The sequence below is a fragment of the Macaca mulatta genome, chromosome 3 (genome assembly GCF_049350105.2).
Source record: "Macaca mulatta isolate MMU2019108-1 chromosome 3, T2T-MMU8v2.0, whole genome shotgun sequence".
Lineage (NCBI taxonomy): Eukaryota > Metazoa > Chordata > Mammalia > Primates > Cercopithecidae > Macaca > Macaca mulatta.
Genome location: NC_133408.1, coordinates 147924854 through 147943647, shown reverse-complemented (window position 1 = coordinate 147943647; position 18794 = coordinate 147924854). Strand labels below are relative to the sequence as shown.

General features: G+C 38.3%; 1 protein-coding gene across 27 annotated transcripts in view; it reads left to right on the top strand.

Annotated features, from left to right (window-relative positions):
• The window catches only part of NRCAM (neuronal cell adhesion molecule), a 305384-nt gene that overhangs the window by 124439 nt on the left and 162151 nt on the right, over positions 1 to 18794 (top strand). For all 27 annotated transcript variants that reach the window (XM_077997198.1, XM_077997197.1, XM_077997193.1 and 24 more), the window contains one exon: positions 15936 to 16013. The gene's annotated coding sequence lies outside the window, so the exon portion shown is untranslated. The remainder of the gene's footprint in view (positions 1 to 15935; positions 16014 to 18794) is intronic.

Here is an 18794-nt window from a genome sequence, read left to right as displayed (position 1 = left end):
GTGAACATATTGTAAAGAAAAATTAAGTGCTGGTATGTTTGTTTGTCATCAGGGTACATCCACAGGGTGTGCTGAGATGTAATTGTAATGCTTTTGTCATTCTTTCTGTGGATATTTGCTTTTAATAGTCTCACAGACCATTTTCATATTACCTTAAGACAATTTTCTAGTTAGGCCTTATTCTCTCTTATTTTCTGCATGCCTGATGTTTCTGAGGATAGTATAATAATTTTTGTGTGCAAAGTGTAGTTACTCACGTGTCTTTTTGATTAAAAGCAGAATCTATTGTCATTCCCTCTGCACTAACTTGAGAGTTTCCCTTAGGTTTTTTGTATTGATTCTCCTGTATTCCAGAGAGTTCAGTGGTCAAGAGGATGAGAAAAGCTAGATGAAGGGCACATTTTTAAAAAATATTATAATTGGATGTGTTAGCTTTAGCTCTTGAAACATCTTCAAAGACCATCTGTAAGATTATATTCCATGCTTCTCAGTTCTTTGAACCTCATGAAATGAAACATGGTGTGATTATACCTAATGCAACCAAGCTAATATCTTGAAACCAAAGTTTTGTATCTTTAGAAATACCCCTGAAAATACTTATTACCTGACTTTTATTACAGCTGGACATGAAGCAAGTGCATTAAAGACACTCTGCTCTTTTCCTAGGGCAGTTTTTCTATTTCTGTTCAGGTTTTTGATGAACAATAACAAAATCTGATGAAAGTCACCAGAAAAATAACTTATGTTTGTATATAGTGCTTTATAGTTTGCACTATTCAGTTTGATCCTCTTAACCATCCTCTGCAAAGAGAGCAGGTCTTATTAGCCACATTTTAAAGATGAGATAAGTGAGATTTAGAGACACTATACTGAGCAGCGTGCCTCAAGCTACCCAGCTAGGAATAGGCAGAGCTGAATTCCCACCCAGGCATTCGGACCAGTGTCCTTTCCAAAATGCTGTGTTGGCTCCATGTGCTGGATGTTTGCTTTAAAGATCAGACTGTTTGGACTAAGCCTCTTAATAGGAAGACTCTGGCAACAGCTGGTGTTAGGTAGATTAAAAATAAAATCAAAGACTGTTTGGTTGGAAAGTGGAATAATCAAGAGAGTGAGGGAGAAGGGAGAAAGATACCAAAATAACCAAGAGTTGTTTAAAGAAGTGCAGGATAAGGGCAGCATGATACATGGGTTTCATGATTGCTTCTTTTCTCTCCTTGAAAAAGGTTTTTATCCGTCAGGGCTGCTTTCTCTTGTCCCTGGTCTCTTTGAGAAATTTGCTATGCATCATCACCACAGGCCTCTGTGAATTATGAGTAGGAATCTAGGGCACTTTCCTCGAACTTAATATCTACGGTTCATGTACAGAAAATAAAGGATCAAATCTGTAAACCTTCCCTTTATAATATATATGGCCTAGGTCTCATGTTTACTTACACAATATTGAGAATAATATGTTTCTGCTATTGAGTTACATTCACTTGCCATGTCTTCCTTCTTTTCATTCTGAATTTTCTTGCTCTTCAAATGACTATGCTTTTTAGTTGTTTAATTCTACTACTTTGTCAACCCAGTTCTCTGACTTTCCTGATTGTACTCTGATTTTCATGGTTTCTTTCCATTTTTCTCAGGAAATCTTACTAGAGATACTATACTGTGTAATACTTAGGCTTACCCTGAAATTCAAGTGAAAATTGAAATGCTTTTCAAGCCCTGGCCCCAGCTGAAATACTTACTGCCATGCCATTGATATAAATAAGGTTGTAAGAAATACTCTTTTACTTGGTTCCTTCCTCAGTATTCAAAATGTCTTCATAAGTGGGAAGTTCTTATTCATGTCAGTTGTCTTTGGTACCAGTATACCACACAAACTGGTTCTGTTAATTCTGTTACATATGATTTTTTGAAGCAAAACATAGAATTAGATGTATCTTTTTATATTAACTTTGTCTTATTGAATACAAAATATGTGTATGTATACATTTTTACACATACCTGTGATTATTTTTAAATTAACATTTATTAGTTTTTCTGTTGAAGATTACAAAATAATTTAAAATAATCAGATACTCAGCACTCAGATACATCATTCTGAGTGAGGATAAAATATTCTAAAGATTTAAAGATTGACTAGTACAGAAAGCTATAAAATTGTATGTAAATATCTCCCCCTCAAATTATTTTCCCCAAGGTAAATGCTCTTCTTCATCTTTTGTGTATCTTACCAGAGATATGTTCTGTGCATCTAGTGGCCAAAATTAATTTTTCAAATATAGAATTTCAAGTTAACACTATTATCTGATCACTTTGTGGAATTAATTCACTAATTCAACAAATACTTACTAATGCTCTGTTTTAGGCATTGTTCTAGGCACTGGGGATATAGCATGAACAAAACAGACAAAAATCCCTGCTCTCATAAATCCTGCATTCTGGCACATTAGATAAAAAAAAAAAAAAGATGAATCAATAAGACACGTAGTAAGTTAGATAGTGGTAAGTGTTAAGGCGAAAAATAAAGCAGATAGTGGAATTGGGGTATCTAATGTAGGTTACCTTTTTGGACAAGGCAGCCAAAGAAGTCTCCATAGAGATGACACACAAAAAAAGCCCTGAAAATGAGGGGGAAAGCAATGTAGATACTGGGAAAAACTGAAGCAACAGATTAGAACTCCAAGATCCAGGAAGAAAAAAAAATCTTTTATAAATGTCAAAAGGTAGGTTTTTTCTCATGAGTTGCCCAAGATGAAGGAGAGAGAATTCATTTAAAGTAATAATCCCTTAATAAGAGTCATATACCACTTCATTTATAGAATGAAGTTCTCATTCTTAAATATTCTGCAAATAAGATGACCCAGGTCGAGTTAGAGTACTTCCACCTACCTAGAGAAGATGCCATGGTAATCCAAGAACTTTCTGCTTATACATTTTTTCTTCTCCATTGGTTCTGAAGTTGCCAAGAATTTTTTTTCTAGGTTAGTTGAAAAGACTAATGTATTTTCCTTCTTTTCCCACAAGAGCCATTTCCAGAATCTTCCCTTTGAGTAGTAGCCCTTGCCACCAACTTTCTAGAGAACAAGAAATAATGCTTAAATGCAGCCACCTCCTTTCTATTTGGTAAAGGGAGGGTCCATTCCTATTGTTTTTAAGTAATCAGGGCCTCAAGGGTTAGGTTTGCCTGGTAAATGGTGTCTGATTACACTGGCTATAGCTAAAGCTTAAAAAAAAAAAGTACAGTACTAAATATTACACAAACAGGAGTTAAAAGTCAGTGAGCATTTCTTTGGTTAATATGGACATAACAGCATATGAAAGCAGGTTGATAATTTGCTTCAAAAATGGTTTTGTGCACTGCTATTGGGACTTAATTATCTCGAAATACAAACAGATTTGTAGATGTTATTGAAAGTGGAAGCTGTTGGCCTCATCCCATTCTTCTAAACTTAATCCTGCTCCTCCTCACCCCCAGCCCTGGTCTGGACAGGGAGGCTTCCACTTGGCCTTCATCCATTCTGTGATGCGGAGCCTGTTGAAGAAAAGCAGGTGTCTTTACAGAGAACTTCAATAGAATCCGGTCAAGTCATTTGTGGTTTTGGAGCATAGTTTACTTGATGATTTGACTACACCCAAATTTGGCCTGTTTTGAACCCTTTTAAAAATTATCTGATATGAGGACAAGCATTGTTATTGACAGGGAGGAATCAGGAAAGAAAGGCTTTAAAGGAAAAAAGTTTCTTTAGGGAATGAAGTAACTCAAGTAAGAAACCACAGTTAGAGAAGAAGGGTTTGTTTAATAATTGAAAGCTGTGAAACTCTACCCATGTGGCACCCCACAGGATCATGCCACTAACCTCTGTTCTGGACTATTGTAACAGCCTTTTATGTGGTCTTCCTGTCTCAATCTCACTCCCCTTCAGCCTGTTCTCAACACAGCCTATTCCACCCTTCAAAACGGAAGTCAGGTCATGTCACTCCCCTGCTCAGGACTCCCCCAGGGCTTCCCATTTCACTCAGTGGAAGCCAGAGGTCTTGCCCTAGATCATGTGGTGCCCCTTTACATCTCTTACTTCATCTCCCACTGTTCTCCTGTTTACTGCTCCTCTCACCCACCTGGCCACCTTGCTGTTCTAAGACAGGCAAAGAGATTCCAACCTCAGGGCCTTTGGATTTGCCCAGAACTTTCACCTTGCCTGCAAAGCCCTTTCCCAGTGACTCTCACGCTCACAGCCCTCAAATCTCTTTCGAATTATACCTTCCAAGAAGGTTTTTCCCTGACCATTGTACTTAAAATTGCAGCCCCTCTTTATCTTTGCACTCTATTTTCTCACCATACTTTATTTTTTACAACCTAAAACACAATATTTGTTTACTTATTTTAGTTACTATTTGTCTTCACCCACTAGAATATAAGCTATTGAGTGCAGGGATTTCTGCCTGTATTATTTACTACTATCTCCAGCACCTAGGACAGTGCCTGGTACATAATAAGAACTCAGAAACTGTTTGACAAATAAGTGAATAACTTGTGCAAATTTAAGTGAGAAAAAGAATTTGCTTTCTCTAAGAGTAATAGAAGTCTGGGTATTGCACAATAAAGATAAAATTCTTAAAATGAAAGAGATTTGGTGTATACACAGCCTATATCCACTTATAGGCATGTTTCCTGGGTGTGCTGGATAGCTGATTCCGAAGGATAGGCCTTGGATGCCTTCAATGTCATGCTTAAATGCGAATGATGCTGGCAATTGCAAGGGAGAATAATGAAAAAATGTGGAAATTGAATGGTGGAAATAGAAATTGGTTGCTTTGCTTCCAAAGTAACGATTTTCAAAGCAGAGGAATTGCATAAGAAATACATTAACAAAAACAGTGTCTCTGAAAATGCAAACTTCATTCACATTCTGATCTGTGCCATTTTTCAAGCTCAGTGATCCAAGGTTAGAGGGCGCTTGTATTAGCATAGACCTTGCTTTGTTAATTCACCTCTGACTAAAACCTCTGAATTCCGTATTATGATAGGCCTTCCAATGACAATAAAACCAAGCTCTCATAACGCCAGTAACATTTATATAGCACTTAGGCAATTCCTAAATGAATTGTCCCCAGAGACCTTGAGAAATCGGTCAGGATTATTAACCCCATTTTGTACACAGGGAGGAAGTAATTTGCTTAATGTCACTTGGTAAGCTATTTAATTCATAATTTGATTGCTTTATTTATGATAATGGTTTGTTTAATACAGGCTATGTTACATTAAAGATGACCCCTTTAAATGGGCAGCTTTATATTTGAACTTAACTGTAGTTAGCAACCTGCAACTGATAATATTCCAGATTTCTTTAAGATCAGTGTTTCATAACCTTAAAGTGGGAGACTGATTTAGAGAACCGAGTGGTCAGAGACTCCCAAAGCCATTTTGATATTGATCAACATTAGTCCACTCTCCTCAGATGACACTGCTGAGATATCTATAACGGCAGGCTTAGGTGTGATTGGGAGTCCTCCAAAGCCATAATTTAAATCCTTTTAGAATTCCCTTGCTTTTTTATGCTCAGAAAGTTCTATTTGGTTCAAAAAATCAGTGTAACTAAAACAAAATCAGTGTTTGCAGACAACTAAGAACTAGAGACAAAGTCCTCATTAGGCGGTCCTAAGTCGCAACCAATAGGGAACGTGGGATAAACATCACAGAAGCTACATCAGAGTCATATTTGGAACCCACTTTATTTTGTTTCTGTTGTGGTTCATTCCTTTTACTTTCCAGAACACTACTATGAAAAGACTTCAAATTCAGTTCAATGAGCCTGTCAAATATTCAGGAAGTTGTGAGGAAATATAAAAGTGAGGGGACTACTTGTAAGTTCATGTCTGTATCAAGGGAAGACTAGAAAACTAGAACATCTAAAAAGAATGTTGAACCAAAAATGACTTGCCAGCTTTGAAAAAGAAAGAAATGTCTAGTCTTTATCCAACTGTTTGAAAGTTTTTCAAAACTTCTTCCCATTTCATCTTTATAATGAGATTTATTTATTGCCAACAGCAACAAAAAAATATGCACAGCCAAGTTATAATTCTAATTTTTAAAAAAAGTCTTCCTCGCCTTCCTTTTAAGGAAATGCATTCATTCTCCTTCACTGTTCCTGAATCTGCTTTACTATATTTTTATGCCTGTCTTTACATCTGGTTTATTATTTTTAACACCTGCTAGAATAGGAGCTACAGTTTTGATACCAACAGTCAATTTAATTGGGCGTATAAAAGTTTGTTTGAAAGAAGAATTTTGCACATGAAATTTTTGAAAAATTTTGTATGCAATTATGTTAAAATTGGTCAGACTGAAGTGTAAATGGATAGAGCAATAAAATTAGGTCTTAAATCAAATCAGATTAAACTTTAAAGTTAAGATCTTTGTGAGCCTCAATCTCAAAAAGTGATAATTGTAGAGGCCTCTTTGCAAGTAGGTCTTAGTTCCCAGGACCTATAAAAATAAGGGGCCTTTGGTAGGTATATGGTTTGTATGTTTTGCCCCCTCCAAATCTCATGTTGAAATGAGATCCCCAGTGTTGGAGGTGGGGCCCAGTGGGAGATGTTTCACTCATGGGGGTGAATCTCTCATAAATGGCTTGGTGCCCTCTTTGTGATAATGAAATACTGTGAGATCTGATTGTTTAAAAGAGTCTGAGACCTACCCTACTGTCTCTCACTCACTCTCTCTCCAGGTGACACAGTTTCCCCTTCTTCTGCCATGATTATAAGCTTTCTGTACAGCCTGCAGACCATGAGCCAAAAATAAACCTCTTTTCTTTACAAACAGTCTCAGGTGTTATTTTAAAGCAACGGAAATGAACTAGTAGGTTATAACACAGTAGGTTATAATGAAACATGGCTGAAGCATCCTTGGGAACTTTCTCTGGCTAAATACACTGAATTCTTAATGTAGTGTAAGCAGATAAATGAACTGACAGATCTTAATTGTATAAAAATGTGGTTAAAAGATGAATTATGCAAATTATGTGAGCCAAACCTATACAACTTTTCTAAACTTGAATGATAGTCTAGAGTTGTACTGTGTTGTTCAGGGGACAGATTAGCTCACTATGCAATTAAAAGTTTGATGTTTCCTATCCTTGTCTTCATCCAGAATCTGAAATGCGCAGAAATGCCTGTCATCTACTTATTGAGCATTTACGCCTGCGTAAATTAACATAGTGAACAACCTAATTGTATACAAAGTGTGGAATTTTTCTTATTACCATATATATTTTCTCTTTGCACACAGTATTATGCTGGTCTGAATTTTTTGTCCCATTCAACAGTATATGTTACATTGATAATCATATTTTAAGGGAAGAAAGGTTGTATGTGTGTTAGATTCTTTGTTCAAGTTCTTAGATATTAATCAAATATGTACAACAATTAGTTAAATTTCCTTTGTCACTTTATATGTGCCTAAATAATCATATTTTATGAAGTTTAATATAATTTATGTAATCAGATAGTTTCACTGTTGTTTTGTTTTTTAAAATATTCACTCTTTTTCTTTTTAGACAGTCTTGCTTTGTCTCCCAGGCTGGAGTATAGTGGCATGATCTCGGCTCACTGCAACCTCTGCCTCCTGGTTCAAGTGGTTCTCCTGCCTCAGCCTCCCAAGTAGCTGGGATTACAGGTGCCCACCACCACACCCAGCTAATTTTTGTATTTTTAGTAGAAACAGGGTTTCACCATGTTGCCCAGGCTGGTCTCAAACTCCTGACCTCAGGTGATCCACCCAGCTCAGCCTCCCAAAGTGCTGGGATTACAGGTGTGAGCCACTATGCCTGGCCTAAAATATTCAGTTTTAAACAGTATTAATCAGGTGTGGGCAACTTAATTTACCAGGCTTATAAAAACAAATTCAGCTTCATTAGTAGATTATATAATAGAACCTTAAGAGACTTTGTTTTGTTTTGTTCTTTTGTTTTGTTTTGTTGAGACAGGGTCTAGCTCTATCCTCCCGGCTGGAGTACAGTGGCTCACTGCTGCCTCAACCTGCCAGGCTCAAGCAATCCTTGCCTCAGCTTCCCAAGTAGCGGGGTCCACAGGTGCATGCCACCATGCCCAGATAATTTATTTTTATTTTTATTTTTCATAGAGACAGGATCTCCCTGTGTTGCGAACTCCTGGACTCAAGCTGTCCTCCTGCCTTAGCCTCCCACAGTGCTCAGATTATAGGCATGAGTTACTGTTCCTGGCCCAAGAGACTATGTTTGATCAATACCAAATAATTAAAAATTGGAGTGCTGTTAATAATTTTTTTTATCTTATGATAAATCTTTAGTATATTAAACACTATCAAAAAGTGTTTTTTTATAATTGTATGGGAATTCACTTGTAGTTCTTGCCTTCATTTTCAGTTGGTACTTTTAAAATTGTTAGAGCAGAAAAATAGGTATTATTTCTGATCAAATCATTCCTCTTCCACCCTCAGCCTTCTTAAAATACATCAATGGCTTCCCATTGCTCTTAGGATAAAGGCAGAAAGAACTGCAGGACTGCAAATGGCCAGGCCTCTGCCTGCTTTGTCAACCTCATCAGACCTGTTCCTCTTGTCCCCTGCTTTTCTTCTTCTATTTTTGTGCCCAATTAAATTGTGCATTGGTATCAAAACTGTAGCACATCATTCCTTCCCCAACTCTGTAGGACCTCAGCTCAGTCATCATTTCCTTAGAAAAGTCTGACCTTGACAAAGCCAGTTTCCATCACCACACACTGTAGGAGCACCACATACCCCTGCCTTAACAACTTTTCAAAATTGGTTTTTTTAGATCCATTTCTGTGATTATTTGTTCAATATCTATCTTCCGCTATTGACCATAAGCTTTATGAGGCCAAGACGAGACTGGGTTTCTAAGGCTTTCACTTCTTTTTCACCATTGTATTTCTGGTGCTCAGCATAGAACTTGGCAAATGATAGGCGGTTAATAAATGTTTCGCATAATGAGGTGATAAATAAATGCTCTATGAGGGCAGGGATTTTTTCTATTCTGTTTATTACTGCATCCTCAGTGCCTAGAACAGTGCCTGAGCCATGGTAGTTGGTCACTAAATATTTGTTGAATAAATTAATGTTTTCCTAACTTTTCAAGGACACAGAAAGTATTAATGGAGGAGTTTAGGGTATAAGTTGAATTTTTTCCTACAAATATTATATCTATTAACCTACAGAGTTGGAAGGAAGTTTATAGCCATGCTTTCCTTTTTTATTGTGGTGAAATATACATAGCACAAAATTTGAAATTTTGACAGTTTTTAAGTGTACAGGTCAGTAGCATTAAGTACATTCACATTGTTGTGTGACCATTACCATATCCATCTTAGAGAATGTTTTCATCATCCCAGATTGAACCTCAATACCAATTAAACAGTAACTCTTCATGTAGTTGTAGATTTATAGAACATTTTTTATTTGCCTTAGAATCTTTCTTCCCACTTTACATAGAAGTCTGATTTGTAAAATATATAAACATGAACTGCTTTTGCTTCCTGAATAGGGTTGGGTGCCTCGACTTCATTTGTTTCATTCTATATCTTGGTGGGTGGCAACGTCATCTGGAGGCTGTTCCAGGACTAGTATGCCTAAGGGAGACTGGGATTCCCAGGGCCTTGGTGAAGTACATCTGCTTCCCCATGAATGAAACCTCCTGTTCTCCATTCAGAACCAGGGGTCATCTTTGTTTCCTCCTTCTCATCACCACCTTCTCTACACACACGTATGCACACATACATACACAGACTCACAGTCACTGTCCCGAGACTCTGAGCTGCTCAAGCATTGGAATCCTGTGTTACTTATCTAGATTCCAAGTGCTCTTTTGTGTTTGTTGACAGTGTGTTTTCCACCCTGTGGATGAGAAACATTCCTGATATTATTTCGAGAAAGGGAATCTAACAGCCTCACAAAGTTGTGTATTTCATTGTTTAACCATCATTATCCTAGAGACATTATTTCACCCTGTTGATTATTGTGTGGCCTGGGACCACATGTACCAGAACCCCCTGGGTCCGCCTATTAGACGAGTGAATTTCTGGCCAGGTGCAGTGGCTCACACCTGTAATCCCAACACTTTGGGAGGCCGAGGCGGGTGCATCACGAGGTCAGGAGATTGAGACCATCCTGGCTAACACAGTGAAACCCCGTCTCTACTAAAAATACAAAAAATTAGCTGGACGTGGTGGCGGGCGCCTATAGTCCCAGCTACTTGGGAGGCTGAGGCAGGAGAATGGCATGAACCCACGAGGCGGAGCTTGAAGTGAGCCAAGATTGCACCACTGCTCTCCAGCCTGGGCAACAGAGCAAGACTCCATCTCCAGGAAAAAAAAAAAAGAAAGAAGGAAAGAAGGAGGGAGGGAGGGACAGAAGGAAGGAAGGAAGGGAGGGAGGGAGGGAGGGAGGAAGGAAGGAAGGAAGGAAGGAAAGAAGAGAGAGAGAGAGAGAAAGAGAGAAAGAGAGAAAGAAAGAAAGAAAGAAAGAAAGAAAGAAAGAAAGAAAGAAAGAAAGAAAGAAAGAAAGAAAGAGGGAGGGAGGGAGGGAGGGAGGGAGGGAGGGGGGAAGGAAGGAAGGAAGGAAGGAAGGAAGGAAGGAAGGAAGGAAGGAAGGAAGGAAGGAAGGAAAAGAAAGAAAAGTGAATTTCCAGGTCTCTCCTAAATCTGCAGAATCAGATTCTCACAAAAATTCTATTTTCAATTTTCCCCCTTTCCTTTTCTTTTACTATTTTTTTTTTTTTTTTTTTGAGACTGAATCTCCCTCTGTCACCAGGCTAGAGTGCAATGGTGCCATCTCAGCTCAGTGCACCCTCTGCCTCCTGGGTTCAAGTGATTCTGCTGCCTCAGCCTCCCTAGGAGCTGGGATTACAGGTGCCCGCCACCACATCCAGCTAATTTTTGTTATTCAGTAAAGACAGGCTTCCACCATGTTGGCCAGGCTGGTCTTGAATTCCTGACCTCAAGTGATGCACCTGCCTCACCCTCCCAAAGTGCTGGGATTACAGGCGTAAGCCACCATACCTGGCCTCAGTCTTCCCCATTTTCTTAGATATGGTGTTAATTTATAGCCGTCACACAGAGCCTTCTGTATTTGTTTTATGTTCAGTGACCTTGAAAAATAGTTTCTCACTATCTGCCACATAAAATTTTTAGAATCTTCATATATTCATTGACAGTTTAACTAGACTCCTTTAATCTTTTTCTTCCCTAGGTGAAGTCAACACTGTTACTTTAACTGTTTCTATTAAGGAGTTATTTAATACCCTCTAATCAATTTGCTCTACTGCTCTGCAGACACTTATATTTTGAAATTAAATCTCCTTCTTAGATTATAGATGTGGAAGAAGGACCAATGAGGACAAGATTTCATTTAAGGTTTCTATTATGTTCACAACGTGCTGACTCTATTAGATAGGGCAGAGCTAGCTATTCTAACAAACCCCCAAACCAGAAACATCACACAATTAGAGTTCCTCTCAGCTTATGTAACAGTTCACTGTTAGGGATGTAGAGCGTGAATGCGGAGGGAAGGGTCTCTGCTCTTCACCTAAGCTGACAAAGGCCATGCCGTGCAACTTCTCAGGTTTCACTGTCATTGACATACAGCCAGAAATGCAGAGAAGAGATAGGAGGGGTGGAAAAGACATATTTTCTTTTTAAACATCTGAACAAAGAAGTGACACATATTAGCTCTCTTACACCTTACAGTCACACCTAGACACAAGGAGAGCTGGAAATGTAGATCCTGGACAGGAACTTCTTCCTCACAGCCACCTTACGTGACAGAGAGGGCATGACTCTTTGTTAGACAGCTAGCTGTGGCTGCACACTGAACTTCTAGGTTTCCTTTCTTTTTTTTTTTTTTTAAGATGGAGTCTTGGTCTGTCACCCAGGCTGTGCAGTGATGTGATCTTGGCTCCCTGCAAGCTCCACCTCCTGGGTTCACACCATTCTCCTGCCTCAACCTCCTAAGTAGTTGGGACTACAGGTGCCCGCCACCATGCCCAGCTAATGTTTTTGGTTTTTTTTTTTTTTTTTAGTAGAGACAGAGTTTCACCATGTTAGTCAGAATGGTCTCAATCTCCTGACCTCATGATCCACCTGCCTTGGCCTCCCAAAGTGCTGGGATTACAGGGTGAGCCACCGCACCTGGCCTGAACTTCTAGGTTTCTATTTGTACTTTTATGAAACCATGAAGTATACCAAGCACTAATGTCTCAGTCTGTTTTGTGCAACAGAGTACTATAGACTAGGTAATTTATAAAGAAAATAAATGCATTTAGCGCATGGTTCTGGAGGCAGAGAAGTCCGAGGTCACGAGGCCTGTATCTTGTGAGGGCTTTCTTGCTGCATTATCCCACAGCAGAAGACAGAAGGATGAGAAAGGTCAAGAGAGCGTGTACATGAAAGCAAGAGGAAGAGGGGAACAGAACTCACTTTTATAACAAGTCCACTCTTGTGAGAACAAACCTGCTCCCACAATATTGACATGAATCCATGCATGAGGGCAAAGCCCCTCATGACCTAATCACTTCTTAAAGATCACACCTCTGAATGTTGTTGCATTGGTGATTAAGTTTCCCACATAGGAACTTTGTGAAGCACATTCAGACCATAGCAACTATGTACCATGGACGGCTACATTCATGTACATGACAACATGATTTCCAGCGCACTGATAGTAAGGTGGTATATATCCAATGTGTCCTCTATCAATGTAATTTGCTCATTATTAGATGTTTGCATCAGTCTACAAAGTAGCAAATGATAGTGTCACTTGAGGCAATCAGATGCTTCTGTGAGTGATCAGTCTTCAGTCTTCAAGGACCAATGTGTTAATTTCTCTGAAAGGTAAAGCATGATCCACATCGGTTCACCTGCAACTTTCTTGCTAGAATGGATCCCTTCTTGCTCCCATCCTAACTTCCACAAGATGTGTAACATGGGGTCAGTCCCAAGTCCCAACGAGTTTAGTCTTGCAGGAGTAGGCTGAACTTGGTGCTAAACTTGGGGCCAGAAGTCGGGGCCCTGTGTTCCCAGGAGCCCAGCCAGCTACGTTGTGGTAGAGGGAGGGCCCTCTGGGTGCCATCTGGTGGAGCTATAGTTGGAGAACGTGCTTTATCTCAGACCATACTCTCTTTTTTGGAGTGTATTTTGTTTCATAGGCTGCTGTAATGGGAGAACTGGGTTTCAAGATGATTTGGGCTTCTGGCCATGTCAAGCTGAATTAGCGGCTGGATGACAGGCATACCCTAGAGAAACCAAAGATAAATGCCAGTTTTAACAAGGTTTTTTTTTATCCTTTTTTCTCTGGTTAAATGTGAATGGAGCCCAAATTCAGTCCAAGGATCGTGTCAAAGGCAGGAAATTAAGAAAAAAAAAGAGTTTGGGATTAGTATGATTTTACTACTACTAAAATTTCTGTTAAGACCAAAGATTAAATATAAATTTATAATTTACTGTCATTTTATAGTGACAAAAGGCAGAACAGTTTTGCATGTTGCACAAATACATACTTGTGCAAATACATAAATATATTCTTGCATATAAAGTTTTCAGAATTGATGTTCTGAAAACTATTTCTCAACTGTATTTGTTTTGAAGAATGTAAACAGGACAGAATTGACTGGAGTTGGGGGGAGCGGTCAAAGGCTTGATATCTTAATGTAACCTAACTTTTACTGTATTGTTAAGGAGGCCAGTTTTTAGCAATCAGCCTCACAAGAACCAGAGTAAACATCTCTAATACCTTTAGAGTTGACCTAAAAAGTATAAGCCAAATGAGATTTTACAAGTTTTTGCCTGCTGATACTTTTTACCTAATACTGCTTGTAATAGCAGATTTTCAGTTGTATTGAATGTTATGAATTCTCATTTTAAAACCAAACAACTCTCTTTCCACCGAAAAAGTTCTGCAAAAAATGTATCCCAATCCATAGCAATTTACTCTGAAACAGGAAGTTTATTATTTTATTTTTCTGTACGTGGCTAAGTCAAGTATTCACTTTTCAGAATTATTTGAATTTTTAGTGCTGTATGTTATTGAATTACTATTATTGTAATTGGTTTGTTATGTGTACTGTGGCCTTTGAGTTTCTTACATTTTTCACGTAGATGTTATCTGTCTTTTCTGAAGTCTACTTTAAAAATGCATCAAATCTTATCTTGACCTTTTGACTTAGGACTGGTTTTATTTAATAGGGTAAGTTGATTGCATTTTGGTTAAAAAATTAAGTTGTTACCTGGTTATTGGAAAATTAGTCCTGAGCAATGATGTATTACCCTATTCTCTCGACCTAAATGTGTTTTGGGGTAATGAAAGGCCATTGACACATTTGTCAAAATAAGAGTAATGAATGTAACAAAAAGTCATTTCCTAGAAATGTTTGGCATAATTGCTGATGTGGTAATATAATTAATACAGTCTTTTGGTGGTCTTCCCAAAGGCTTCAGGGTTTACATCACCACAAGGAGGTTAAAAATGTAGCAGTGCCCTATCAATAGTACATATAAGCAAGGATGAAATAGTTTTTCCACATGATGCCATGGAACCATGTTATGCAGAATTACACATCTGTGCTTTTTAGAGCACTTTGCCCTGAATTGGATTATGCTGAGAACTATTAAAACTTAGGAATCCATCAGCATGTGGACTGAGATCCGTCATGGTAGGAAGCATGAAATATTTGTATTTTCTTTTGTTTCTTGTTTAGATTTATCCAGTGAATTGGCAGATGTGTATTAAGTGCTCAATATAAGTTTGCTGAATTGAGTTGTTATTGTAGATATATCTTAAAATTCTTATAGATGCTCTCCTACACAACTCTAGGAGGTTTTTTTAAAAAGTGAAAACTGAATATTACTATAAAATTGGTTCCAATTCTAAGGAAAAATTACAAACCTCCACAATATTAATATTTTGTCCTGATAAATTATCATTGCTTCACATCCAATGAAAATCTATTAAGTGTGGTTTTATATGTAATTAACATTTTTCGCAACTTAATGCAGGAAATATTTTATAACACATATATGGGCAAAACCAGCTCAGATTATTAAGCATCTTTTATTTTATTAACAGAATAATTTTGCAATTCATAGTTGTCCTAATATTTGAGTGCAGTCCAGAGTTCCTCAATTGACACTTGTTTCTCTTCTCTGAGGGGTTTTTCAGAGGTTGATAGTATGACTTCTGTTCCCAGAAATCCAAAGTTCAAAAAGACACAAATCCTCCCTTAGAAACCTTGGGTGTCACTGAATTGGTTGTTTAAAAAATGAAACTTAATGTGCTCAGCTGTGATTGTTCTACTCCCCATTCCTCCTCTCTTTCTCTGGCTAATTCTCAGCTGGACTATTTGCAAAGGAAACATTGAGGCTGATGGGAGGAGAGTTGGAGACTGCAGAACTTGGGAGCTGTCCACTGCTGAGCCTTTGTCACAGCCCAGGTGGAACTTGCTCCTCAGATCTTGGCTGTTCCCAGCTTCTATTTATGACCCTTGTTGAAAACCTGAGGCCTTTCCAACATAACCTAAAAAGTTCCTATGCTACCAAATAAAAAAATTTAAATAATAATAATAAACCCATAGCAAAGAAGGATTTTATCCACACTGTATAGATACATTACAAAGGCCTCTTTATTCCTCTAAACTGAAAAGAGGAATCAGACGTGACTCTGTAGGCTGGAATCCTTTAATGGGATGTCCACCAGAGTTCTGGTCACTTCTCCGCTGTCACTTTTGATCGAAGCCAGCAGACATACGTTTTGGCAAATCTAGTCATGATTTGTCTTCCTTGCAGGGCTCTCTCTTAATTGTGTTTCCCATCAGAGAGCCAGTTGGAGTTAACATATTGACAGTCTGCTGTGATTGATGACAATCAATGTCTTGTTAACATTTCCCCCACTTTTTAACCCACAGAGCAATGCTAAGAAGACTTTTGGTTTAAAGAATTAAAAGGAAGAACAACTTCTTCAGATAAGAAGAGCTTCTTCAAAGGTAAGAGTTTGTCTTCTTAAAACATTTGAATTCATAGTTAAAGATGAGAATTATAATATTAAATAATGTGATTATGTAATATTATTGCCATAGTTAATACTTTTCAATCCAGAGCGTATGATAAAAGACAGAGAGTAGAAACATAGATGCAAAAACATTAATCATACCAGTGTCAAAGAAGATAGATCAAATACATAGGGAAGAAAACCAGCCCTCGTGTCCTTTCATAGTAATAAGATTTTTGTTTAACTAAATCATGAATCATAAAGCCCAGAAAATAGAGAGCAGAGGAAAAGCACTGCTGGTAAAAATGTTTCTAAAAGGACTAAAGATTAAAAATTATAGGGAATCATTTACAAGAAAATAATTTTCTTTTTGATTCAATCATATATCAAAAGTCTCCTGAGGGTATACCATCCATTAATGATTTTTCTTGTCTCACAATGGAGTCCAAATAATAAAAATATCTCTTTTGAAAGTTTAAATGTTACTTTGAAATATGATTTCTGCTTTGTAAATTCCTTCCCCGTTTCTTATTTCCCACCCTGCTGTCCGCCCCATTCCTATTTGTGCCATTCAGCATTATCAGCTCTAGCGTGGACCCTGTTAGGCCTATGATGCCTTCTGAAAGGCCATCTATTATAGTACTGAACTTGATGAAAAAGTAATCTTACTTGGAGATCTGGAACACAGTTCAGAGAACTGTATCTCGACCAATAATAGCTTTTTTAAGGAATTATAAGAGCACGATTGTTCAGACATTCAGTTCTTTACCTTGTTGATTTCATTTAACAAATAAACTCATGGATTTTAGTTAAGGAAAGAAGATTGTATACAAGATTTTGAGATAGTGAAATCCTTTGAGCACATTGTCCCTTGTTCTTGAGAATTCTTAGGTTGATCCATTGAGATGTCCTTTTGTAATTGAGAGGAAATGATTCATGCCTCAGCTGAATTTGCTTCCATTGTGTTATATTGAAACTGACTTCATATGACTAGTTCTTACAGTGTTTCAAAATACCATCAGAAATCCTCAAATTAGTAGCCTGGAAAATAAGAATGTTGCTTTGTAAATCAAATAGCACAAATTTTGTTCTGCTTGAACAGTCCCTGAAAAGTGGAAATTAGCAGAGACTAGCAAAATTGATGTTAGGTAATTATGACCAATACCAAAGCAGCCTTAATTTTGTACAGATGGCTCTTTTAAGAGAAAGCTCCCTTTGTTGATGCAAAATGACCTGTTTTATAAAGTTTTTATGTACCCCTCTCCTCTACAAGTGTCCTTATTTCATAAAGAACACCTGCAAGGTAAAGCAATGTGATAGTAAGTACCATCCGTTCTGATAGGGACATAAATTACAGTTGTTAGAAACTAGGAGTTACTAGTAATGATTTTAAGTATGGTGGCTTACCAATACAATACTAGTATCAGCAGTGAGGTATGGAAAATTCTTTCGTAGATAATATATTGTCTGATATCTACGAGGTAGTAAGGCACTGAGAGTGGGAGTTTATTTGTAAAACTGGTGTTTTCTGGTGAGCAGGGAAAACAGCGGCCACTGTGAGGAAGTACATGGTGCCCTTTTAAGGTGGAAACACTGGGCTCAACAGCAGGTGCTTTCCCATTTCTTAGCCCACTCTCAGGTAGTTCTAAGGGAGTTTTTCTCTCTGGATGCATTATTTTTTCTTTCTCCCATTGTGTGAAGGGTATTTGATTGAAAATCTGTGTCTTCTAAAGCAACAAGTGAAAAGGCTGTATTCTTCTTTTCTCAATACACACTTCTTGTTGGTCTTTCTGGCTAGCCTTTTGTTAATTGGCTCAAGAGAGCTTTTAGTTGTCAGGTGCTGTGAGAGCCACTAAAATATCTCATTTTTTAGTTTCGTGAATGGTTGAATCTTGTCAAAACTAAATGCTGTGTCTTCCCAATTTGTTTCCCTGGCCTCACAAAGACCGACTGAAACTTCCCAAAATTCTAAAGCACACATACTCAGAATGTCCCTAGGCTATTCAAGTATTTGGTCTCTGACATTAGAATAAATAAGTTTTTTTCCGTAGCTACTTAGAGTTTTCAGTAGTTTTTCCCACATTCACTGGCATGCTGTGATGTTCAGAAAAATGCATGCAGCAAGAATTGTGGACTGTGGTTTGCAAACTCTCAGGTCCATCCCACATCCTTCTCTTTGGGAGGTGCCCTCTATCTGCCCTTATCCAGTGTCACACATAAAAACTGCTCACATTTGCCATTTTAACCCTAAAGTGTACATTCTCTCCCTGGGAAATCTGACTTCTACCTGGGTCGAAAACCTTGAGCTGAAATACAAGGCTGCTAGTGGTGGCATTTTGATAATCAACCAGAGTGAGGAGAGAGGCCTCTGAAATCACTTCATAAAGTGAGTTTTCCGCTGGCCACATTTGTGTAAGTTTGGTCCTGATGGTAACCATAAGGAGTGTGAGGAAGAAGAATGCCCAGGCTGCACCTTAAAGCATGTTCCTATTTGGCAAGCTGTGTATGAAAAATAACTTGACAGGGTGTTGGAGTCATTTGCTGACTCTTTTGGTTGATGACTTGAAAGTTGTTCTTTCCCGGCCGGGCGCGGTGGCTCAAGCCTGTAATCCCAGCACTTTGGGAGGCCGAGACGGGAGGATCACGAGGTCGGGAGATCGAGACCATCCTGGCTAACATGGTGAAACCCTGTCTCTACTAAAAAATACAAAAAACTAGCCGGGCGAGGTGGCGGGCGCCTGTAGTCCCAGCTACTCGGGAGGCTGAGGCAGGAGAA